Source organism: Nyctibius grandis, chromosome 24 (assembly GCF_013368605.1).
Source record: "Nyctibius grandis isolate bNycGra1 chromosome 24, bNycGra1.pri, whole genome shotgun sequence".
Taxonomy (NCBI): domain Eukaryota; kingdom Metazoa; phylum Chordata; class Aves; order Nyctibiiformes; family Nyctibiidae; genus Nyctibius; species Nyctibius grandis.
The window spans coordinates 5,609,947-5,625,774 of NC_090681.1; the positions used below are offsets into that span (position 1 = coordinate 5,609,947).

Consider the following 15,828-nt stretch of genomic DNA (forward strand, 5'->3'; position numbering starts at 1 on the left):
GTTCTCCAGCTCGCTATTGTTTTGCTTTAGATGATTTTCATGTGATCACTATCAGCTGCCATAACTTGGAAAGTCTCGATATGAAACATTATCAGACTTCAAATATTCCACTGCTTTACAGTGCTGCTAAAACTTGAAGAGCCCTTGCTAGTAGGGCTCTTAAACATCTTGTTTTGCAGATCAAAGTGTCTCCTGTTTGTGTTGTAAGGAAACAGTTTGACACTTCATTACAACCCAAACAAGGAGGCTTTGATCTGCAAGATAGCATCAGATGTTTCAAGATGTAACAAGCCAGGTTAGTGCTTAAATTTAAAATAAAGGGGTTGAAGGGTCCCCTTCACCTATTAGAGCATTTTACCCCTTGACAACAGCTTCGAGTTTCTTTGTTTTCAGTCCAGATTAGAACAAAAAGGAGTTTAGAAAAGTCAGAAGGTCCCATGACACAGAAATTTGGGACTTAACTCACATTTTTGTCCCCACATCTCTTCTCCTGGAGCCCATCATCTGGCAAGGGAGAGAAAACCCTGCAGCCCTCAGCTGCGGTGAGATATGCTCGGGGCTGGGAGGTGGGAGGTCACTTCCCAGGGGCTGCGAGCTGATTGCTGCCGTGGTGCCCAAGCCAAGGCAATGTCTGCTGCCCAAACCCTGCCTATGTAGTCACTGGGGTGCTGCAGATGTACCACTTGTGTCATACGCCCACGGTGACAGCGTGAGCACATTCCTGGGGACACAAATCTCTTGGGAAGGTCAAGGAGAGTTGGGTTTTTAAGTGTCTGTCTCTCCTGAAAGTGCTGCTGAGCTTTTTCTGGCTGGATCTATTCCTTTATCTCCAGCGATAGCAGTGCTCTCCCCTATCACCACAGCTGCCGGTTGTATCCTGCCACTCTCCAACGTGCCGCACACTTTCCAAATCACTGGGAAGATTCAGTCTTTGCCCCAAGGTAATGCACCATCCTGGAGTTTCAAGTACACGGACACCAGCAGCTCACTGAAGAAGTCTGTTATCCATCAGAATTAATCCGCAGGGAACTGGGAATCGCATGGCCCCTTGCTGAGCCACGGCAGCCAAACACCGCTGCAGCACAAGGCTGAGGATGGGAGTGATGTGCTCTGAATGTGGGAGTCAGCACTTATTAACCCTGTTGGGAAGCCCAACAACTGTCACCGTGCTGGGGAAACAGCCTGGAGAGAGGAGGGACCAAGAGAGATAGGATGGAGGCAGGAGGTAGCCAAGAGTGAGAGGGACATGTCCCTGCAAGGCAGGAGCTTGCTTTCCCTCCTCGGAAATCGTGTTGGGTTTGCTTGATGAACTGACTGCAACCCCCATTCCCCGTCCCCCTGCACCGCTGGGGGTAGGAGGTGGAGAATTCAGGAGTGAAGTTAAGCCCGGGAAGAAGGGAGAGGTGGGGGGAAGGTGTTTTAATATTTAGATTTTATTTTCTCTTTACCCCACTCTGATTGGTAATAAATTAAACTAATTTCCCCAGGTCTAGTCTGTTTTGCCGGTGACAGTAATTGCTGAGTGATCTCCCTGTCCTTATCTTGACCCACCAGCCTTTCTTTATATTTCTTCTCCCCTGTCCAGCTGAGGAGGGGAGTGATTGAGTGGCTTTGGTGGGCACCAATGGGTGACAAGCGAGATGAGCTCGGTGTTGCCAAATGATTTCAAATAACCCTTTGCTCTGATCTATGGAGGAACAGGTTTCAACTCCTGTAGAGGAGATGGTAAAAAGTAGGGACAAACTGATGCATCAAGGATCAGTGCAAGTGGTTTTGCTAGATAAGTGATGTCTCACCTATAAACTGGTGTGCAATGAAAAATAGATGCCCAGATGGGACATGCTGTAGCCCAGGGGGAAGGAAACGGATAGAAGTAAAAGACTCCAAGAACCACCTTTGGTTTCACCGTGCAAGTTTTTCATGACTTCCCCATACTGACTCCAAAACCTCTGGGGCAAAGTCCCTCCTGGGTCAGTAGGACAAAGCTATGGAGCTATGGAGCTCACTCACAGTGAAACGGCCGGTCCAGGACTTCTCTGTCCCTGTGACCAGTGCAGGGAAGCCAGGGACCAGGAGATACTGGGGGACACGCAGGGGCTGGTTCAGTGTCTTTTGAAGGCTGACGGGCTGCACCACCCATAGGAGCCCATAAATTATGAGACAGGCCACCAAAACTGGTGGGAGGGCAAGGAAAAAATGGCAAGGTTTGAGGGGTGGGAGGAAGAAACATTTGGAGTTGCTCTTATTTGCCTTTGGATTTTTTTACACCAAAAATATTGAGGCTCACCAAGAAATGAGGAGACCACTGCGCAGGCGCTCCCCAGACCACCCCTCACCCCTGCCAGCTAGCCCGGACGAGATCCCTAAAGGCTGGATTCTCTGTGCGTGACCTTCAAAGCCTCGCCATAATGGGAGCCACATGGCCCAGCTCCATCAAGCCCGTTTCTTCATTAAATTGGAACCAGACGAGGCAGCTCCAGCCACTGACTCCCCATGCTTGGACTGGGAAATGAAAAAGGAAGCGTATGGCCCCAGCATGCCATGCCAGCCCCCAAATATCCATCCATCCATCCATCCATCCATCCATCCATCCATCCCGCAGGGTGGAGAGACTCAGCAGAACCAATGCGTGTCCTGGATCTTCTTTGCCCAGGAGAAGAGCCTGGAGCGATGCAGCAAGGGCAAATGGGTAGATGCCAACGAGAATTGCCTGGTCCCAAATCCAAAAGCAGACCTTCCCATAAGAATAACACTCCCCGTGTTTTGCTCAGACAGTAACCGAGCCCAGCACCTCCCTGCTCAGCACACAGCCAGGGATGAGTCCCCAGACACCACTGCCCAGTGCCAGCATCCTCCCGGGGTCACTGACCGACACTGTGCTCCAACATGCAGCGTACGGCTCTCCAACATGATGCAGAGATTTGGAGCTGGAAGCCCTTCCTCCAGGTCTGTCACCTCCCCAGATTCACACCTCCTGAACTGGGCAAACACCATTGCTCCCTCCAGGTTGAGAAAGCAGGATCTGTGCCACAGTCCCATGAGAACCCATCTCCCGGAGCTGTTGCCTGCAGCAGGAACAACTTCACAGCAATAAAACACCTCGCAGGGCCAAAAATCACTCTCCGAAGACAACTCCCCCGACGTGAGAGACGTCTCTCCCACGCCTGCCCCTCACATGCCAGCTTGCAGCAGAGCAGAGATGTTCTCAGCCAGGTTTTGCCCTAAGTGGATTTCAGAGGATTGGCGGCGATCAGTGGAGTTCATACCGAGGAGGGACTATGGCAGCCCGTGGCACAGAGCAGTCCGCCAGCAGCCCAGCTCCAGCTGCTGCCTGGACAGCTCAGCGCACGTAATACCAGCTCCTGCACGACAGGGCACCACGCTGCTGTTTCACAGAATCACGGAATCAACAAGGTTGGAAGAGGCCTCTGGGATCATCGAGTCCAACCATTGCCCTGACACCACCATGGCAACTAGACCAGGGCACTAAGTGCCATGGCCAGTCTTTTCTTAAACCCCTCCAGAGATGGTGACTCCACCACCTCCCTGGGCAGCCCCTTCCAATGTCTAATGACCCTTGCTGAGAAGAAATGCTCCCTAATGTCTAACCTGAACCTCTCCTGGTGAAGCTTGAGGCTGTGTCCTCTTGTCCTATCGCTGGTTGCCTGGGAGAAGAGGCCGACTCCCACTCCACTACAACCTCCCTTCAGGTAGTTGTAGACTGCACTAAGGTCACCTCTGAGCCTCCTCTTCTCCAGGCTAAACAACCCCAGCTCCCTCAGCCGTTCCTCGGAGGTCAGACCCTCCAGACCCTTCACCAGCTTGGTCGCCCTCCTCTGCACTCGCTCCAACACCTCAACATCTTTCTTGAAGTGCGGGGCCCAGAACTGGACACGGGATTCAAGGTGCGGCCTCACCAGTGCCGAGTACAGAGGGACGATCACTTCCCCAGACCGGCTGGCTACACTATTCCTAATAGAGGCCAGGATGCCATTGGCCTTCTTGGCCACCTGGGCACACTGCTGGCTCATGATTAGCTGGCTGTCGATCAGCACTGCGATATTCAGAAAGCTGCAGTGTTCCTGCTGCTTGAGGGAAGTGAAACAGAACCTAAAGTGGGATGACAGAAAGTTTCCTCTCTCTTGCTTGTCTACAAGTCCCCAGAGGCTGCCCCCGAGCTGCTCCTGCGTGCAGAGGGAGCTGGTGATATAAAACCACGGCAAGCAGTGCCAGATGCTGGGCAACCCTTTGCTCCTCTCCAGCATCCTGCACTGACGTAAACCTCCTCCTGGCCAGGCTGCCCCAGCTGCAGCCCTGATGGTATTAGGTCAGGCTCATGCAATAAATCTTGGGAACAGTCGGTGTTTATTTGGATTTACTGCTGCTTAGATCGTTAATACTCCGCGTGCACCGAGCCCCGCAGTCGTGCACAGACCCCAGCCTCCCTCCGGCAATGAGGGGCTGCTCCCCCTTGCACAGCTGGGATGAAGGGGAGAGGAACAGTGATTTTGCCAGCCCTGGAAGTCACAAATCATGCAGGATGGCAGCTCCCACCTCCCGACCTGCGGCTGCCTCCCCATCCCTCACAGCCTCCATCGCAGTGAAGATGCAGCTGGCTGTATTTGTCCCAAAAGAGAAAATTCACCCAGACTTTATCCCCGACCCAGCAGGCTCCTCGTGGTCAGAGCAAGGTTGAACAGAGCCCGCTGGCAGGACCCCCTGGGTATGCTGGATCTGTCCCTCGCAGCCCCTGGTCCCGGGGATGGTATCAGGGACTGTCCCGACCCTGCTGCAAGAGGGACAGGGCTGCTGTCCTTGTGGCCAGCTGTGAAGCCTGTGCAACAACCCAGGATTGCCAGCCCCAAAAGAGTTTCCCACGGCACAAATGTACATGCCTGCCTATGGCTGGGAGTCCCACCAGCCGCATCCACAGCCTTGATCAGGATGGGGGAACCCACTCGCAGGACTCCCGCGTCCTCTGTGCATCCCTCTCCGGGTGGCCGATGCACAGCTGGGCCAGGCGGGCAGAGGCTCCTTGGGGCAGGGAGGAAACCCCAGCGCGATACTCGTCCTGGCTCGGGTGTCCCCTGCCCCACGCATCCCCCTGCCCTGCAGCGGGACCCCGAGGGCCATGATTAGCTGGCTTGAGCCAAGGGACAGCAGCTCCCATCCATGCAATTACAGCTTCCCAGTTAATGGCTCTTGGCAGGGGGTTTCACTAACCAGCTCAGCGCTGCTCCCCCCGGCCGGGCTTCATTAGGGAAATTAAACCAGAGGTCAAGGCGAAGCTGCTGGAGGCACCGGGACCCAAGACACCAGCTGGGCTCAAGGTGTTGCATCGCCTTTGGTGATGTCCAAGTTCATTGGAGGCAAAAAAGAGCGGAAAGGTTTAAATGTGCCCTGCAAGGTCCTGGTTCTCTACCAGACCATGCTCAGGACTGTCCTGCAGAAAGGGAACTGCTCGTGCCACGTCCCCGTGGCTCAGCCCATGAGCTGGTCACTGCCACACCAGCCATGGGAGCAGCCCGGACCAGGATCCAGCTCTGGCATCATCCAGACCCCAATCCCCTGCCCTATTTCTACTCCTTTAATGTCCGGAAAGGTCACAGACCTGCTGCTATAAAAGCAAGCCCCAATGTAAAGCAGTCTCCATAGGGCAGGGTCAGAAAGTCAAATTTCAATAGACATTTCTCCAGTGCTCTAAATGACACAGAATAAATGCCAGACCCAAAGGATTTGGATGTCAGCAGCTCTGGAGGTGCCATGGCCACTACATCAAGCTCGGATAGAAAAACAACCCCCACTTGATCCCAGAGGACCCTTTTTCTCCCGCAGCCATCACAGGGCTGAGTGAGATGGGCAGGCGATGACGCCCACCCAGCCGCTCACTGTCCCCTGTGATGCCTCTGCTCCACAGCTTGGCTGGACTGGCCGGGGATGGCAGCCAAGGGACCGCAGCAGTGCAAATCACACCCAAATCCTGTGCTAAGAGCTTTGGAAGGCGAGTGAGAGCTCAGGGCCTTTGGCCCGGCACCATGGGAACTGAGCAGGAAGATTAGAAAGGCTTCAGTTCCTCTCCATCGTCTATGTGCATCAACCCCTCCAGCACAGCAGATGCCCCATCTCTCCCTCTCCTCTCCCTTTATCAAGGTGGGTGGCATCATTTTACAGGTGAAAAAATGTAAAGCTCGAGGAAAGGGTCCCACTAACATACTCAGCTCTTCCACGAGCAGCTCTCCATGTACACCAGAGCATTTGGATACTTAAAGGCAGCCTTCCAGCACCTGAAGGGGCTACAGGAAAGCAGGAGAGGGACTTTTTACAAGGGCGTGGAGTGACAGGATGAGGGGGAATGGTTTTAAACTGAAAGAGGGGAGACTGAGATGAGATCTTAGGAAGAAATTCTTTGCTGTGAGGGTGGTGAGACCCTGGCCCAGGTTGCCCAGAGAAGCTGTGGCTGCCCCCTCCCTGGCAGTGTTCAAGGCCAGGTTGGATGGGGCTTGGAGCAACCTGGTCTGGTGGAAGGTGTCCCTGCCCATGGCAGGGGGGTGGAACTAGATGGGCTTTAAGGTCTTTTCCAACCTCAACCATTCAATGATTCTATGATACGATTCTATGAAAAGATGAGGAAACCAAGGGACCTGCCCACCACCCCCGTGTATGGTACAAACATGCTCCTACAAAACCCCCTGCATCTTTGGACATGTCCTGGGGGACTGGGACCAGTTGGTTTGGGTCTTCCTAAATTCCCTGCACACCCTTGCTTGCACATCCCTCCTTCCCTAGGCGAGGAGGATTCGGGTGCTATATTTTTTAGGGTGTTCCCACTTTGTGGCAGAGCTTTTGCAGAGGCTCTTAAAATTCCCGACACCTGCCCCGAACATTAAACCCCGCACGCGCTGCCCTTGCAAAAGCAATATTCACTGCTGAGTGTCTGGCTTTCACACCGGGAGGAAGGGAGCCTTATAAATCAATCCATCTTTAACCACGGGGAGAGGCGGGGGAACCTCCCCGGGATGCTCTCAGGCCCTTCGCCGGTAGCCATCGGCATGGCAACGGTCGCCATGGAGACCGCCTCCTCCATGGCGACGCATCCAGCGCTGGTGCAGGGCGATGGGTGGTGTCCTCCAGCGCATCCACCCGAACTGGGGCTGGGGTTCCCTTCCCCGGGGGTGCCACCGGGAAGGAGGAATTAAATGGCCTCATGGGGTGGGCTAAGGGGAGGGAGAGGGGGAGAAGAGCCACCTCCAAAAGCACAGAGGAGCTCCCAGGAGAAATCCTGACCCCAGTCCCAGCATCCATGGTCTGTGGGATTTTTGTGGAGGGTCAGAGCATCTCCCCACACCCCAGTCTGGGTGGTGGAAGTGATTGAAGGCTGTGGATGCTTCTAGACCACCTGGCTGTGGACGTTTCTACCTCTCCTGGCAGCGGACAGAAGCTTGAGAGTTTTCCCTAAGGGAATTAAAAAGGAAATAAAAAGAGCTGAAATTTGGTGGTTTCTAAGGCAGCCAGGATGTGGGCTTGGTTTGTGCGTGGAGCTCAGGCTGGTGGTGCTGGGGCACAAAGCTAGGGGGTAAAAATCCTTTCCCTGGCACATGTGTAAGGCTCATTGGCAGCGTGCATGGAGAGCAGAGCTGAGGAATGCTGGGGCGAAGCAAACCCCAGGAAAGCATCGCAGCCTGAGGAGCCCACACACCTCCTCCAACCACCACAACCCCTGGTGCCACGTGTAGGGCTTGGAATGGGAAGGCTCCAGCTACAGGGAGATCTGGCATGTCAAGCTGGGGGTAGAGGCAATTTTATCCCATGATATGGATGTCCAGGGCCATCCAGCAGCCTCCAGCACAACTCTGGGGCATGAGACGGGGTCAAGGCAGGGGAAGGGATGCATGCAGAGAGCATCAGCAGGGATGAAGGGGACCAGCCTGCTCCATGTCCCAACGGGTGGGCAATTAAAGGGGAAAAAGAAGATTGAATCAGCGTGAAAACAGCCTGGGGAAGAGGATGGAGTGGTGCAGGAGAGCGCAAGGACCACCTTACCATCCCATCCCTCCCCATCCCTTGATGCCAAGCACAGGTTCTTGTCTCTCCATCCCATCCTGCTTGCAAAACGAACAGCAAAAACCTAAAGCCAAAGTCCCAAAGGTCTGTTTGCATTTCAACCCAGCGAGGCAGATTTGGGAAGCCCAAACGCCCTGCTCCCAGCAGCAGCAGACCCACAGCCCTGCACGCTGCAAGGGGAGAGAACAAGGTGGGCAGGAGACCAGCCTTGCCAGGACGGAGCGATGGAAATGGTGATGGCAGCAACAGCGACCCGGGGTGTGTCCTCCACGGGAGATGCCGAATCTGGCCGCGTTGGAAGGCTCGGAAGGACGCAGCCAGGGTCAGCAATCCATCAGGGGCTGAAAGCTGTTTTCTCCAGGAAAACGAATTTAAACTGACCATTTAATATATCGCAGGAAAAGCATCGATTATTTCTATGATATTTTCCACGGGATATTTTCAGTTAATCACCCCTTGAAAGCACCTTTTTGGTGTTTTATATAGAAAGCCTTAATAACTCACCCCAACACGTGATTTAGTGATACTATAAACAGTTGAAATAATATTAACTCGCACATAAAGTTGGAATGAAAACATTGTTTCTGAACCTTTAAGACTCCACAATTCTTTTCCCACTACAAAAAAAAAATACCACTGAATTTCCACTCTTCGCTCCAAGGCTGTGAGTTAAAAATAAATCTGTTGGAAAGCTGCTCCAGACAGCATCTCAGCGTCACCGGGACCCGCTGCTTTGGGAAAAGACCTCAGTGTCCCAGCATGGTGAGCCCCGGCCAAGATTTTGCCTGAGGACTGATGTTAGAGACCACCAAAGCTGCTGGAGTTGAAGACGCCCATGGCAAAGCCGAGGAGGCTGGGGTAGAAGGCAGCGCCGTGGCATGGCTGGGGCTTGGGGGTGCAGGATGCTGGGGGAAACTGGGGGGCTGATGCTCACGGAGAGATCCCACTTGCAAAATGTGGTGTGAGCTCGGGCGAGCAGCAGCCAGTTATTTTGTGTAACTTCATTCTTTCCCAGATTAATTAAGCCCCTGAATAACAGCTGCCTAAACCCCAGCGCATTTTGATTTAATAGGCCAGTTATTTTATACAAGTAAAATAATCATTAACATTTACCGAAGAGCAGCAATTATTCTGGCTTTGTATCGATTCTCCGCTGCCAACACAGGCAACGCTGCGAGGAGCTGGGCTGGGAGCTGCGCTCCCTGAAACCTGCCTCCGGACGCGTACGCTCGTGAGTGTTTAATCATCGCTCAGGGAATATAACGAACCGCCAGGTCCAGGTATCCTGGACCAGGCTCAGCTCTTCAAACAGCATCTCTTCTTCCTCCTCCTCCTTGGGATCATCTGTCTCCACCGTAATTTTTATTGCAATTCTTCAATGGATTAGTGCCAGATCCTACCCCACTACACAATAAATATCCCCGAGCCAGGGCTGGCATGAAAAATAGCAAACCTCCCCACATAAATTGTTGCTAACACCTCAGCTCCCAGCACGCTCTGCTTTTTACCTCCGGGGTGATGGAGGAGAAAAAAAAAACAAACCGAACACATGAACAGAAGTCCCCACCTCCTGCTGTACATAAACCGCCAGATGAAGAGGCACAAAAGAGCCCAGAGAGGCTCTGCCACGCATCAGCTGGGATTGCATCAGGCAGTCCAGGTGGCTTCTTGGGGCTCGCCTGGTGTGGCAGGTCCCCCCAAAGCCCTAAGCAGCCCCAGGGACCTCCGTGTTTGGCTCCTGCTGCGTTGGCAGCAGTTCAAAGCGTGGCCCTTCGCCCCACGGCTGTGGGTTTGGCCAGAGCTGATGGAGCACTTGGCTGGAAATGATGCTCTTGGCAGAGGCGGGAGCAGGGCAGGAGGTTCCCCCAAGCCTGCGTGATCTGGTGTAGGGGAAAAGCCAAGCTGGAGCTGGGCTTTACAGACCTCCCTTGGTACCCAGGAGTGGGGAGATAGATACCCACTTGCCGTAAAAACCCAAACCTACGATGCCCTCCATCCTACAGGGACCATCCTGCTCACCCAGGCAGGGCAACGGAGACAACCTGCCCGGGATGGAGCACAGCGAGCCAGGCTGGCAGGGCTGGGCAGGGCTCAGGCAGCCGGGGTGCCCACACCCCCAGCTCTGCCGCCTGCCCTCCTGCACCGCCCCGCTCCACCTGGCCAGGCTGATTTCTGCCCTGAAGGATTCACGGCATGCTCCAGACTCATTAATTCCCGTGGGATCACACATTGCCATGGCGACGCAGGCAGCCCCGGGAAAATCCTGCCCTTGCCGGCACACTGCCCGTGGACCCCAGGCCACCATCCACGGATGCTCACAGTGGGTCCCAGCCTCCCGGGCTCCATCCATCCTTTCCTTCCCGGCACTCAGGAGTCATCACCGTCAGTGGGATCTCCCCTCCAGTCATTACAGAACTGATTTAATTTGCTCTGCTCCATAATCCTATTGCAGCTTAACACACAAAACTGTCTCGAGCTTTTCTCACCTTCCACAAAGGCGCGTTTCAGAGCTCGTGCCCCTCCCCGAGGCTCCAAAGAGCTGCAAAATAGGACTTTTTATATATTCCTGCCCTTCCTCGAGCGCTTGGCACAGGGACTGTCTGTTAAACACCTCCCCGGCAGCCTCCCAGCAGCAGGACTTTGCTAATTGGCACTTCGGGATTCACACGCTCCCCGTCTCGCCTCCGGCTCCCCTGCAGAGACCCAGACAGGCCCCCAGGAACGCTCGGCCTACCCAACCCAGGGGGAAGACAGTCCCGTGCTCCGTATCCAGGACATGGAGATGGAGTTCGGCCCAATGAGCATCTTCAGTGTTGTTGAGGGGAGGGGCAAAGACCTGTGGACATGGCCACATGGCTGGGTGGCACACATGGGGTACAAGTCATTGCGTGCCTCAGTTTACCTGCTTGTGAAATAGATGCAGATAATGCACGTCAGGGGAAGGGAGCAGGCAGGGGCTCCTCTCTCATCCCCCGGGCTCTGGGGACCACGGCGCATCTCTGCAGAGGGGCATCCATGTCTCACACCCTGCTGTCCCAGCAGCTCATGTTTCTCTCTTCCCTCACTCCCCCAGATGAAACTCTGGGCTGAAAGTTAGAGTTTTCCCACCAGCCAGACATATAAAAGCAGCCTTCTGGGGCAGGTGGAGAGGCCAGGGGGAGAAGTAACCTCTGTGCCATGGCTTATATTACATCTGCTGGTGCTGGTGGGCAGCATACTGCGGGACAGGGCATTGTCAGCCCTTGCCTCAGTTTCCCCCTTCCCCAAGGACCATGGGGGAAAGGTGCTAAATCCTCTCCAACCAGGACTTGACCTCCTGATGTGGGATGACAGCAGGGACGAGCTGGAAAGCAGAGCTGGAGGGGGACAGGTAGACGGGTCTGCTCAGGGCTTGGTGCTTTATTCTGCATCTTGCTTTAACCTTGCCAGAGCCTCAGCACACGAGACCCCCTCGCTGTTAGAGTGGATATTTAAAAAAAAAATCAAATCTAGACTTAAGTGACACCAGGGGCCACCACCACATTAAAGAAAGGTTAAAAATCCTGTTATGGGGGTTGGAGATTTTCAGCCATGCAAACGCCGTGGTGGTCAGCGCTGCTGGGAGAGAGCTGGCCCTGGGCTGGATCCTGCAGCCACCGGTGAGCGTGGGGTGAAGGTATTTTTCCTTATGGAAGGGGAAAAAATATCTCCATACAGATCCAAACAGGTGGATTTGGAGATGGCGTGTGCAAGCTGGGAGAGGAATCAAGAGGTGCCCGCCCGCAGGGAGGGAGTTGGCAGGGAACGGAGCCCTGATCTCCCCTCCTAAGGGGTGCACAGCACCCACAACACTGGGACTGCGGCCCGTGAGATGGACAGCCAAGCTGGTGGCAGGAGAAGGTCTCCAACCTGGCAAGAGCCACTCCCGTGAGCTGGATGGCATTTCTCCTCCCAAGCCATCTACTTACTCTTTTTTTGTTCCCTTTTTTTTTCAATTTTCCTTTTTTCCCCTTTTCATTTTTTTCCCCCTTTCTTTTTCATTCTTTTCCTTTTCCCCCTCAGTTCCACACTCCAGGACCCAGGGTGTTGACTGGACCTCTCTGCTCTCCCCAGCAAAGAGATCGAGAGAAAAGCTCATTTCCAGTCCCCTTTACTGGAAAGAGAAGACCAGAAATTTGCACCTTAATGCCTCAAAACTAGAAGCAAAAAAAAAAAAAAACCCAAATACTCGAGAGCTTTTAAGCCAGACCTGAGATGCCAGAGGAGCTCAATGGAAAGTTTTGCACACCCAGAGCTTTGTCCCATAGAAAAATAAACCCAATGACGAGGAGCTGTGGGGGTACATGGATGGGGAAGAACTTGGGTGCTGCACTTTGCTGGAAAGCAGCCTCCTCCCTGCTAATTACTCTCTTAATTACACCTGAGAGGCTTTCACTGGGGACCTGAACTAAGTGTTCCCACTTAACATGACACCTTCATCCATCCTCCTGCCTGTTGCCCATCAAGGGTAGATGAAAATTAATGGCTCCCTGGTTCCTTTGGCCTCGTAAGGGGTTTTCTCCAGCCCCAAGGACCCGCCTGTTCCTTTTGGTTGGTCACTAGAGCTTTGAGCAACCTGGTCTGTTGGAAGGTGTCCCTGCCCATGGCAGGGAGGTTGGAACTAGATATCTTTAAGGTCCCTTCCAACCCAAACCAGTCTGTGATTCTATTGTTCTATTATTAGAGGTTCAGCCTTGCAAAGCCACTGGCAGCCCTGGCTGTAGCCAAGCGCAAGCCGTGTTGAGGGCTGGGTGTTTTTTTGTAACAGCCTGAGCCCCTCCGCGCATCCAAATCTCCCCAGCCAGATGGTTGGGCTGATTACACCCTGCCCAGGTCACCCGAGGGCAACACCAGCATTTCCGCAGCCCCACCAACTCCCGAGTGAGGTGAAAATATTAACTCTCCCAGCCTCAGATAGGGAAGGAGCTTTTTTTATTTTGACCTTTCCACCCTATTTACTGCCAACAGGAGCCCATTTGCCTCCCTTCTTCATAGCCAGGGAAGGACGGACACCTGGAGAAAAGCCACCATGGTGTATCCAAAGCCCATGAGCCTCATGGAGCAATCAGGTCTCTCCAGGTTCAGTTTTTCTTTACAACCCCAGCAGCAGAAAGCAGGGAAAAAAAAATCGGTGCCGGGATGGTTTGATACCCGGCTCCTCGGACACTGGCGTCCTTGTTCTCTGCCGGCCACGCTGCACAGCCGGAGTGGGGGAAACCTAATCCTGCTCCCTCCCCGCTCGGATTTCCCAGCTCTCCTGTGTTAAAGCACTGAGGAGGCAGGGAGCAGTGCTAATGAAATACTATGGTGGCGCCAGCCCTTGAGATGCAACGATTTAATGGCTGGTGTGTCAAGAGCAAGGCAGGGATGGAGCAGGGCTTTGCATGTGCTGCACTCCTCCATTATAGTGCAAGCCGCTAAGCCTGAACGGTCTCTAGCAGGGGGGTTACAAAATCACAGAATCAATCAGGTTGGAAGAGCCCTCTGGGATCATTGAGTCCAACCATTGCCCTGACACCACCATGGCAACTAGACCAGGGCACTAAGTGCCATGTCCAGGCTTTTCTTAAACCCCTCCAGAGATGGTGACTCCACCACCTCCCTGGGCAGCCCCTTCCAATGTCTAATGACCCTTGCTGAGAAGAAATGCTTCCTAATGTCCAACCTGAACCTCCCCTGGCCAAGCTTGAGGCTGTGTCCTCTTGTCCTATCGCTGGTTGCCTGGGAGAAGAGGCCGACTCCCACTGCGCTACAACCTCCCTTCAGGTAGTTGTAGACTGCAATCTGGGTTAATCCTTGTCGAGACCACCCTGAGGATAAGACCCCAAAGCAAAACCCAGAAGGGATGCGGGGAGGAGCACGCAGAGCAACTGGGGTGTGAGGATAATGCTGGGGCCATCAGTGAGGTGCAGGGATTTCCTAGGACTGATGCGCCACTGTCATTGGGGGAAGGCGCCTGATTTGGGGGGTGTCGAGAGACTTAATCAATCAGCACTTGGAAGATGTGCAAATGCCAAGCGTTGATACCTTGACACTTAAATACCCCAATTTTTTGCACCTTAAAAATAGATTGACGGGTGATTATAGAGTCAGAGCAACCAGGTGTTAGCACTGCAAAGGGGGGGTGCGAAAAGCCCAGCTCAGGCTCCTTGCAAAGCGGTTCCCAGCGCACGCGGAAGCGCTTCTCACCGCCAAGAGTAACCCAATTTCTGCTGTCTTGCCTCATCACTCAGATCTCCAACAAGAATTAGAGCAGGGTGGGGAGTTCACACCGGACTCTCTGCTCTCCCTGCCCTGCCCAGGGGAGGAGAGGTGATGCCACGCAGCAGAGAAAGGCCAGCAGCCAGCCTGGGGCCACATCCTGCCTCTACCCAGCCCCTCTGAGCAAGACAGCAGTTGTCCAGGCCACAAAATTCATTGCATCTGCATTTTTCAGCTGCAAAATCAGCCCACCTCCCTCCAAAAGTGCTTGGGAGCAGGTCAACATTTCCCACCCCCAGCAGATCACTGCTGGAGCTCCTCGATCTAGGAAAAAAGAAAAAAAAAAAGGTATTTCCTCTTTCTAGTCCACGCACAAAGAGCCCTCAACCTATATTTATCTGCCCTGAACTTTATCTGCTGCAGTTATTCGTCTGGAAATGTAATCAATCTCCCTTCCGACGGCCCCGGCCCCTTCAGCTCAGCGGCTGCACAGCTGCCCTCCCCTCTGCATCCAGAGGCTTAAGCAATCAAACCTGATGTGTGATCCAGAAAAATAAAAATGCAATTAAATAAAGCAATTTTCCCTGCACGGTGCAGCTCATGCATTTGTTAAACCTCAGCCTTTGCGGATGTCGCCCTGTTTTATGCAAAGGGAGGCGAAATGATCCCAGGGGACGCACTGGGACAGCCCCCAGCAATGGGATCACCCCAAATGTGGTCACCACTGGGACACCAGAACCTGGTTCCCGCTGTGTCCCATCTGGAAGTGCTTAGGCTCTGCACCGTGCCAATAAAGCTAAAGTTTCAAGATGAAAGAAAATGTTTCGAATCTGCCGAAGATCAGAGCCTTGACCTGCGTGTTGCCCATCTCTGGTTACTGGTCCTTGCCCAGGAAACACCGTCAGTCCCGTGGGGCTCAGCTTACTGAGACAATAAAAGAGCTGGAGGCTTCAAACCTTATAAATGAGCAAAGCTTCTGCCAATGGACAAACCCGCTCCCCGCACCGGGAATGGGGGATTTGAAGACTTTTTGCCTCGGGAAATGTTTCAAGATATCCCGTCCGCGTGCGATGGGTGCACGGGCGAGAAGGGGTTATGTTGCTGGCAGGAGTTGTTCAAATATTTATACAGCCCGAGCCTCCTTGTTCCCTGCCCCCAGACGAAGTTCTCTTAATGAAACGTCACTAAACAAGCCATTTCCATTCCCCCTTTCCAACGATAATTACAGCTGATGCAGTAAGTGGGATGGCAGCATTTCAACACCCCGCCGGAGAGACGAAAACCAGCGCCCTTAAGGCAACATCTACCAGGCAGCATCAGCCCCAAAGCTTTAAGAAGAAGGTTTACATTTTGGTGGTGTGACCTCGCCCGGGATTCCACCATCCATCCGCCCGGCCAGGCTGTTCATGGGGCCAAGATGGCATCACGGGTCCTGGAGCAAGAGCCCCTCTGTGCCGCTGGCCCGGGAGAGCAGCCAGGTTAGCCCCAACCTCTCATTGCTCTTTGCCTTCTTCTCTGTGTGGGATACTACCATCACCACAGCAGGTA

The 15,828-nt window shown here is 53.8% G+C and overlaps 1 protein-coding gene across 1 annotated transcript in view; it reads right to left on the bottom strand.

Moving 5' to 3' along the window:
• SDC3 (syndecan 3) overlaps positions 1-15,828 on the bottom strand; it is a 53,114-nt gene that overhangs the window by 11,712 nt on the left and 25,574 nt on the right. The gene's annotated exons all lie outside the window — the stretch shown is intronic.